Source organism: Carcharhinus amblyrhynchos, chromosome 1 (genome assembly GCF_965287045.1).
Source record: "Carcharhinus amblyrhynchos chromosome 1, sCarAmb.v2.hapA, whole genome shotgun sequence".
Taxonomy (NCBI): domain Eukaryota; kingdom Metazoa; phylum Chordata; class Chondrichthyes; order Carcharhiniformes; family Carcharhinidae; genus Carcharhinus; species Carcharhinus amblyrhynchos.
The window spans coordinates 155,328,508-155,335,678 of record NC_137324.1 but is presented as its reverse complement, the minus strand read 5'-3'; the positions used below and the strand labels follow the sequence as shown (position 1 = coordinate 155,335,678).

Sequence of the window (7,171 nt, the reverse complement as noted above, 5' to 3'; positions counted from 1 at the left end):
TCTAGAGCTTTGGGGTACAGTTTAAAAATAAGAAGCCTCCCATTTAAGACGGAGATAAGAGCATTTTCTTTGCTCAGAGAGTTGTTAAATTTTAGAATTCTCTTCCACAGAGAGCAACGAGGGCTTGGTCCTTCAATATATTCAAGGCTGAGTTAGCCAGATTTTTGATCTACAAGGGAGTCAAGGGTCATAGGCAGGAGACTGCAATGTGGAGTTACGGCCACAGTCAGATTAACCATGGTCATTGAATGGCAAGGTAAGGGCCATTTGACAAAGCAAGACCCATATGCATCCTCCTGCTCCTATTTCAAAAAACGTTATCAGTCAAAAGGAATTTCTCAGCTTGATGGAAAGCGCCTCTCAAGATGGCAGGAAACAGCAGAAAGAGTGGCTTTTTTTTAATTCCAATTCAATCCAATCAAGTCCAATTCAGAGTCTCAACAAGTTGAGACATTCCTGATCCAAGCTGACAAGACAGGGCTCTCACCTCCTGTCTTGGGCTTGATCTACATGATCCAAGCTGATTGGAGTCGGTGTAGCTCCTCCTCCAAGGCTTGATCTCATTTGCATCTTAGCCAAAAGGCCGAGTTGCCACTTTTAAAAATTGCTTCAAATGAAGCTAAAATGTAACCTAATGACTTCAACCAAGCACAGCATGTCAACACTACACTTGATCTTAGCCAAAAGGCCGAGAAGCGATGCACTCAATCCGAAAGATGTAGAAATTGCTATGTTGCCTGGGGACAGCCGAGTAACACCATGGGCACAGAGTCAACATTGATGCGGTCATTTCACCGCTCCTATTAAACTCAAAGCCAGCAGGGAAGATAAGCGGGCAGTAAAAACAGGCCTGATGCAATCTCTCCAGAGAGACAGGCTTCTCAAGCCCTTACATGAGGCAGTGGACAGTATCCTGTCAGCAACCAAGTCAAACAATGCAGCAGGGGTCAATGGAATTTGAATTCCAGAAGAACATTGGTCAGATTACAGGAAAGGAAATGGCTTGAAAAGCTGTTTGCCAATATGCATTGCAACATCTGGTGCTAAAGTTTGTTTATTAGTGTCACAAGTAGGCTTACATTAATACTGCGATGGAGTTACTGTGAAAATCCCCTAGTAGCTACATTCTGACACTTGTTCAGGTACACCAAGGGAGAATTTAGCATGGCCAATGCACATAACCGGCACATCTTACTGACTATAGGAGGAAACTGGAGCACCCAGAGGAACCGCACGGAGACACATATGGTGTACATATAATTCCCTAAATTTCCACCCCCTTTATTGTGGAGTTCCACTAGAGGTAGATAAAAATGTCAACGAGCGACGAAAGACTTGAATAAGGCACTCACTGAGTGTTAAAATGGGTGGCGTGGGCTTGTAGGGCCGAAGGGCCTGTTTCCTGTGCTGTGCTGTTCTTTGTTCTTTGACACAGGGAGAATGTGCAAACTCCACAGTCACCAAGTCTGGAACCGAACCCAGGTCCCTGTGCTGTGAGGCTGCAGTGCTAACCCCTGTGCCACCGTGCTGCCCCATGCTAATCTAAGATAGTGGCATTGCCAAGCCAGGGAAACCATTTGATGAGGCACACAGCTGCCCACCCATTTGTTCTCAATAACGTAAGCCCTGGAACACCTTCTGCTTCACTGCACCCAGAAAGCAGTGACACCCTGCCCCCAGTCAACAGGCAGGCTTTTTGCACAGGCTGCAACTGCTTTGAGCAGATCCTGACACTGACCTCACATGTTGAGGCTGGTCTTCAGAAAGGCCTGAAGACAGGAGCCATCTTTGTTGACTCATCTGATGTCTTTCCAGAGAAAAATGCTGTTGATATGTGTGAAAACTTTAACCAATTCTAACACCAGCCACCAACAAGTAAGTTCCTATGAGGAAAGGCTGAGGGACTTGAGGCTGTTTTCATTAGAGAGAAGAAGGTTAAAAGGTGGCTTAATAGAAGCATATAAAATGATCAGAGGATTAAATAGGGTGAACAGTGAGAGCCTTTTTCCCCAGATAAAGACGGCTAACATGTGGGGACATAGCTTTAAATTGAGGGGTGATAGATATAGGGCAGATGTCAGAGGTAGGTTGTTTACTCAGAGAGTAGTAAGGGCATGGAATGGCCCGCCTGCAACAGTAATGGACTCACCAACATTAAGGGCATTTAAATGGTCATTGGATAAACATATGGATGATATTGGAATAGCGTAGGTTAGACGAGCTTTAGGTTGGTTTCACAGGTCGGCGCAACATTGAGGGCCAAAGTGCCTGTACTGCGCTGTAATGTTATATGTTCTATTGGGCAAGAGGTAGTTGGATCATTGCCCACATTCTCCACTTTGATTTGGGCGGCACAGTGGTTAGCACCATTCTGTCACAGCTCAGGAACCCGGGTTCAATTCCGGCCTCAGGTCACTGTCTGTCTGGAGTTTAAACATTCTCCCCGTGTCTGCATGGGTTTCCTCTGGGTGCTCCAGTTTCTTCCCACAGTCCAAAGATGTGCAGGTTAGGCTGATTGGCCATGCTAAATTAATTTTAGTGTCAGGGGGATTGGCAGGGTAAGTATGAGGGGTTACACGAATAGAGCCTGGGTAGGTTTATGGTTGGTGCAGACTAGATGGACTGAATGGCCTCCTTCTGCACTGTAGGATTCTATGATTCTATTCTATGGTTCTATGAACTCTGTGTGCATCTTGGAGATCAAATCAGCCACGCAAATATAACTAACAATGGCACCCTACAGGGACCAGTCCTCACACCAGCAATCTTCAACATATATCCCAGTTACCTCCCTCCCTCAAAGCCATGGTTCTTCACACATGCTGATGACGTGGCCCTGGCATTTCAGACTAAAGAACTTCAGGGGATTGAGAGAGCATTCACTGAAGTTCCCTGTTCTCTGGAAGTGGAGACTTTGACCAAATGCTGCAAAGGCAATTGTCTCAGCCTTCCACCTGAACAGCCCAAAGGCCAGGGAAGGAGCTCATGTCAGTCCTGTGGTCGACTACTCACTCACAACTAAACGTCAAGACACTTTAGCATCACTTCTGACCATTACTCACCTAAACCTCCAAAACACCAGAGACAAGGTCAAGGTGGAAGTGAACCTCATTTGGAAACTGACTGGTATCACCTGGAGTAGCAGAGCCAACACATTGCTTCACCCACCCTGGTTTACCCAACAGCAGAGTACTACTACTCAACCAGGCTCAGCAGTCGCCACACATATAAGTTGACAGCCATTTCTGGGAAGCTGTGAGGATTATATAGACCAACGTAGCTTCTGTGCTGGCACATATTGAATCTCTTGATGCCCACGGATAAACAGCCTTTTGAAAGAACATCACTGGTTTGTAGCTCCCACTGACACAAGATCTCAGAAAAACCCACACACTTATCTAAAACCTTGTGTTTCCTACTGGGACACACTCTACACCCAACAACTGCTGGAGGGCAGGCCAGGGAAGATGTGGAGAATGAGGAATAGCTCAAATTATGATGGTGGCCATCCAAATCAGATCATCATCCACACACTGAACTCCTGCCCTGAGACATCCAGTCCTTGCTGGCATCACAACCACTTCGACTCCATCAGCTGAAGTTGTTGCATGACTTAACAACGCCTACTTTTCAACTATAATTGCTTCCATAGCCATACGAATAATAGTAGGGTGCCATGGTAGCACAGTGGTTAACACTGCAGTCCCACAGCACCAGGGACCCAGGTTTATTCCCTGCTTGCGTCACTGCTTGTGTGGAGTTTGTATGTTCTCCCTTTGTCTGCTGATGCTCTGGTTTCCTCCCATAGTCCGAATGACATGTGGGTTAGGTGCACAGGCCATGGTAAATTCTCCCTCACTGTACCTGAACAGGTGCCGTAGTGTGGCAATTGGGGGATTTTCACAGTAACTTCATTGCAGTGTTAATATAAGCCTATTTGTGGGATCGGCTCCTCCCTCTGCAGCTAGATCCTGAATTTCCTAACCCATAGACAAGGTTTTAGAAAAAATTATTAGGGATAGGATTTATGGTTATTTGGAGAGTAATGAATTGATTGGAGATAGTCAGCATGGTTTTGTAGCGGGTAGGTTATGCCTTACTAACCTTATTGAGTTTTTTGAGAAAGTGACCAAAGAGGTGGATGGGGGTAAGGCAGTTGACGTGGTATATATGGATTTTAGTAAGGCGTTTGATAAGGTTCACCATGGTAGGCTTCTGCAGAAAATGCAGATGTATGGGACTGAGGGTAGTCTAGGAAATTGGATCAGGAATTGGCTAGCAGATAGGAGACAGAGGGTGGTGGTTGATGGTAAATATTCGTCATGGAGTTCGGTTACGAGTAGTGTGCCTCAGGGATCTGTTTTGGGGCCACTGCTGTTTGTAATTTTTATTAATGATCTGGATGAGGGTATAGCTGGGTGGATTAGTAAATTTGCTGATGACACCAAAGTCGGAGGTGTGGTAGATTGTGAGGAAGGGTGTCATAGTTTGCAGGGAGACTTAGCTGGGCCGAGAGGTGGCGGATGGAGTTTAATGCGGAGAAGTGTGAGGTGATTCACTTTGGTAGGAATAACAGATGTGTTGAGTATAGGGCTAACGGGAGGACTTTGAATAGTGTGGATGAACAGAGGGATCTAGGTGTATGTGTACATAGATCCCTGAAAGTTGGGAATCAAGTAGATAAGGTTGTTAAGAAGGCATACGGTGTCTTGGCGTTCATTGGTAGGGGGATTGAATTTAGGAGTCGCAGCGTCATGTTGCAACTGTACACAACTGTGGTGCGGCCGCACTTGGAGTTCTGTGTGCAGCTCTGGTCCCCACATTACAGGAAGGATGTGGATGCTTTGGAGAGGGTGCAGAGGAGGTTTACCAGGATGTTGCCTGGTATGGAGGGGAGGTCCTATGAGGAGAGACTGAGGGATTTGGGGTTGTTTTCGCTAGAAAGAAGGCGGCTAAGAGGGGATCTTATTGAAACATATAAGATGATTAGAGGTTTAGATAGGGTGGATAGTGATAGCCTTTTTCCTCGGATGGAGAAAGCGAGCACGAGGGGGCATGGCTTTAAATTAAGGGGGGGTAGTTATAGGACGGATGTCAGGGGTAGGTTCTTTACCCAGAGGGTGGTGAGGGATTGGAATGCCCTGCCTGCTGCAGTTGTAAATGTGCCTAGTTTGGGGGCGTTTAAGAAATCCGTGGATAGGTTTATGGATGAAAAGGGATTGGTTTAGATTAGTGGGTCATTGTTTTTTTTTAACTGGTCGGCGCAACATCGTGGGCCGAAGGGCCTGTTCTGCGCTGTAATGTTCTATGTTCTATAGACCACAATCAGTAAGGATAGGCAACAACACCTCCTCCACGATCATCCTCAGCACCGGTGCTCCACAAGGCTGTGTCCTCAGCCCCCTACTAAAATCCTTATACACCTATGACTGGGTGGCCAAATTCCCCTCCAATTCGAAATTCAATTTTGCTGATGACATCACTGTAGTGGGTCGGATCTCAAATAATGACAAGACAGAGTACAGGAAAGAGAGAGAATCTGGTGAACTGGTGCGATGGCAATAACCTGTCCCTCAATGTCAACAAAACAAAGGAGAAAGTCATCGACTTCAGGAAGCATAGTAGAAAACATAGCCCTGTCTATATAGTTAAAATTAATTTATTAGTCACAAGTAAGGCTTACATTAACACCACAATGAAATAACTATGAAATTCCCCGAGTTGCCACATTCCAATGCTTGTTCAGGCCAATGCACCTGATCAGCACATCTTTCAGACTGTGGGAGGAAACCAGAGTACCCGGAGGAAATGCACAAAGACACAGGGAGAACATGCATACTCCACACAGGCACAAACTCCACAGTGACCTAAGCCAGGAATTGAACCCAGGTCTTTGGTGCTATGAGGCAACAGTGCTAACTTATTGTGCCACCCACAACATTATGTACCAATGGGGACGAAGTAGAAATGGTCAAGAACTTCAAGTTTTTAAGTGACCAGATCACCAAAAACCTGTCCCGGCTCTCCACACTCCCCCCCCACCACTATAGTTAAGAAAGCCCACTTTCTCAGAAGACAAGAAAATTTGGCATGTCCGCTACAATTCTGCCCAACAGTTACAGATGCACTATAGTTGTATTACATACCAGGATGCTGCAATGCCCAAGACTGCAATAAACGGCAAAGGGTTGTGAATGAAGCCCAGTCCATCAACCAAACCAGCCTCCTATCTATTGACTCTCTCTACACTTACCACTGCCTCAGAAAAACATTATTAAGGACCCCACACACCCCCAACATACTCTTCCACTTTTTTGGGTTGGAAAAAGATACAAAAGTCTGAGATCACGTACCAACCAACTCAAGAACTTCTTCCCTGCTGCCATCAGACTTTTGACCTACTTTGCACTAAACTGATCTTCCTCTACACCCTAGCTATATCTATAACATTACATTCTGCGCTCTCTCTTTTCCTTCTCTATGAAACGGTATGCTTTGTCTTTATAGTGCGCAAGAAATAATACTTGTTACAGCATACTAATACATGTGACAATAATAAATCAAATCAAATAATAAATAAATTTTAAAAAATTTGGTGGGATAATGGGTGGGATTTTCCAGCTTCTCCGCTGCACATTTTCCAGCAGCAGAGACAGTTCACCATTGGTCACCAACAGGATTCAGTTTTACAGATGATTTGTGTGGCGTGCCCGTATCACCCTTCAGCAGAACCAAGAGATCCCGCTGGTGCGAAGGGTTGGAAAATCCTTCCCAAGGAATGCTGAAGGATAGGGGGAGGGAATTTGGGAGTTCAAAGTATTGAGGAGAAGGGAAGTGAAAAAAGGCGTGTCAACAGGATAGAGGTGTCCAGGAGGCATAAAGAGAAAAAGAAGAAAAAGGGGAAAGAGAGGAGAGGAAAGAAGTGATGAGATTGAGCCTAGAGTAATAGCCTAAGTATGCACGTGAATGAACATGGGGAAACCCAAGCTGTATGGGTGAGGTTACATATAAAATCAACACAGAATTGTGGGCATAATTAATGTGGAATAGAGGAGACACCACAGAGGGGAATGCAGAAAAGACCTGAAGGAGATACTGAATAGAAGATATCATTGGAAAATAACCTGAGTGCAGAGTGAGTGTGAGGGAATGGGAATGAAATTACTTCAGG

The 7,171-nt window shown here is 45.4% G+C and overlaps 1 non-coding gene across 1 annotated transcript; it reads right to left on the bottom strand.

Annotated features, from left to right (window-relative positions):
* Positions 1-508: 508 nt before the first annotated feature.
* On the bottom strand, positions 509-700 carry LOC145351038 (U2 spliceosomal RNA). Its single transcript, XR_013888301.1, has one exon. It is a non-coding gene; the product is annotated as a U2 spliceosomal RNA (small nuclear RNA).
* Positions 701-7,171: the final 6,471 nt, after the last annotated feature.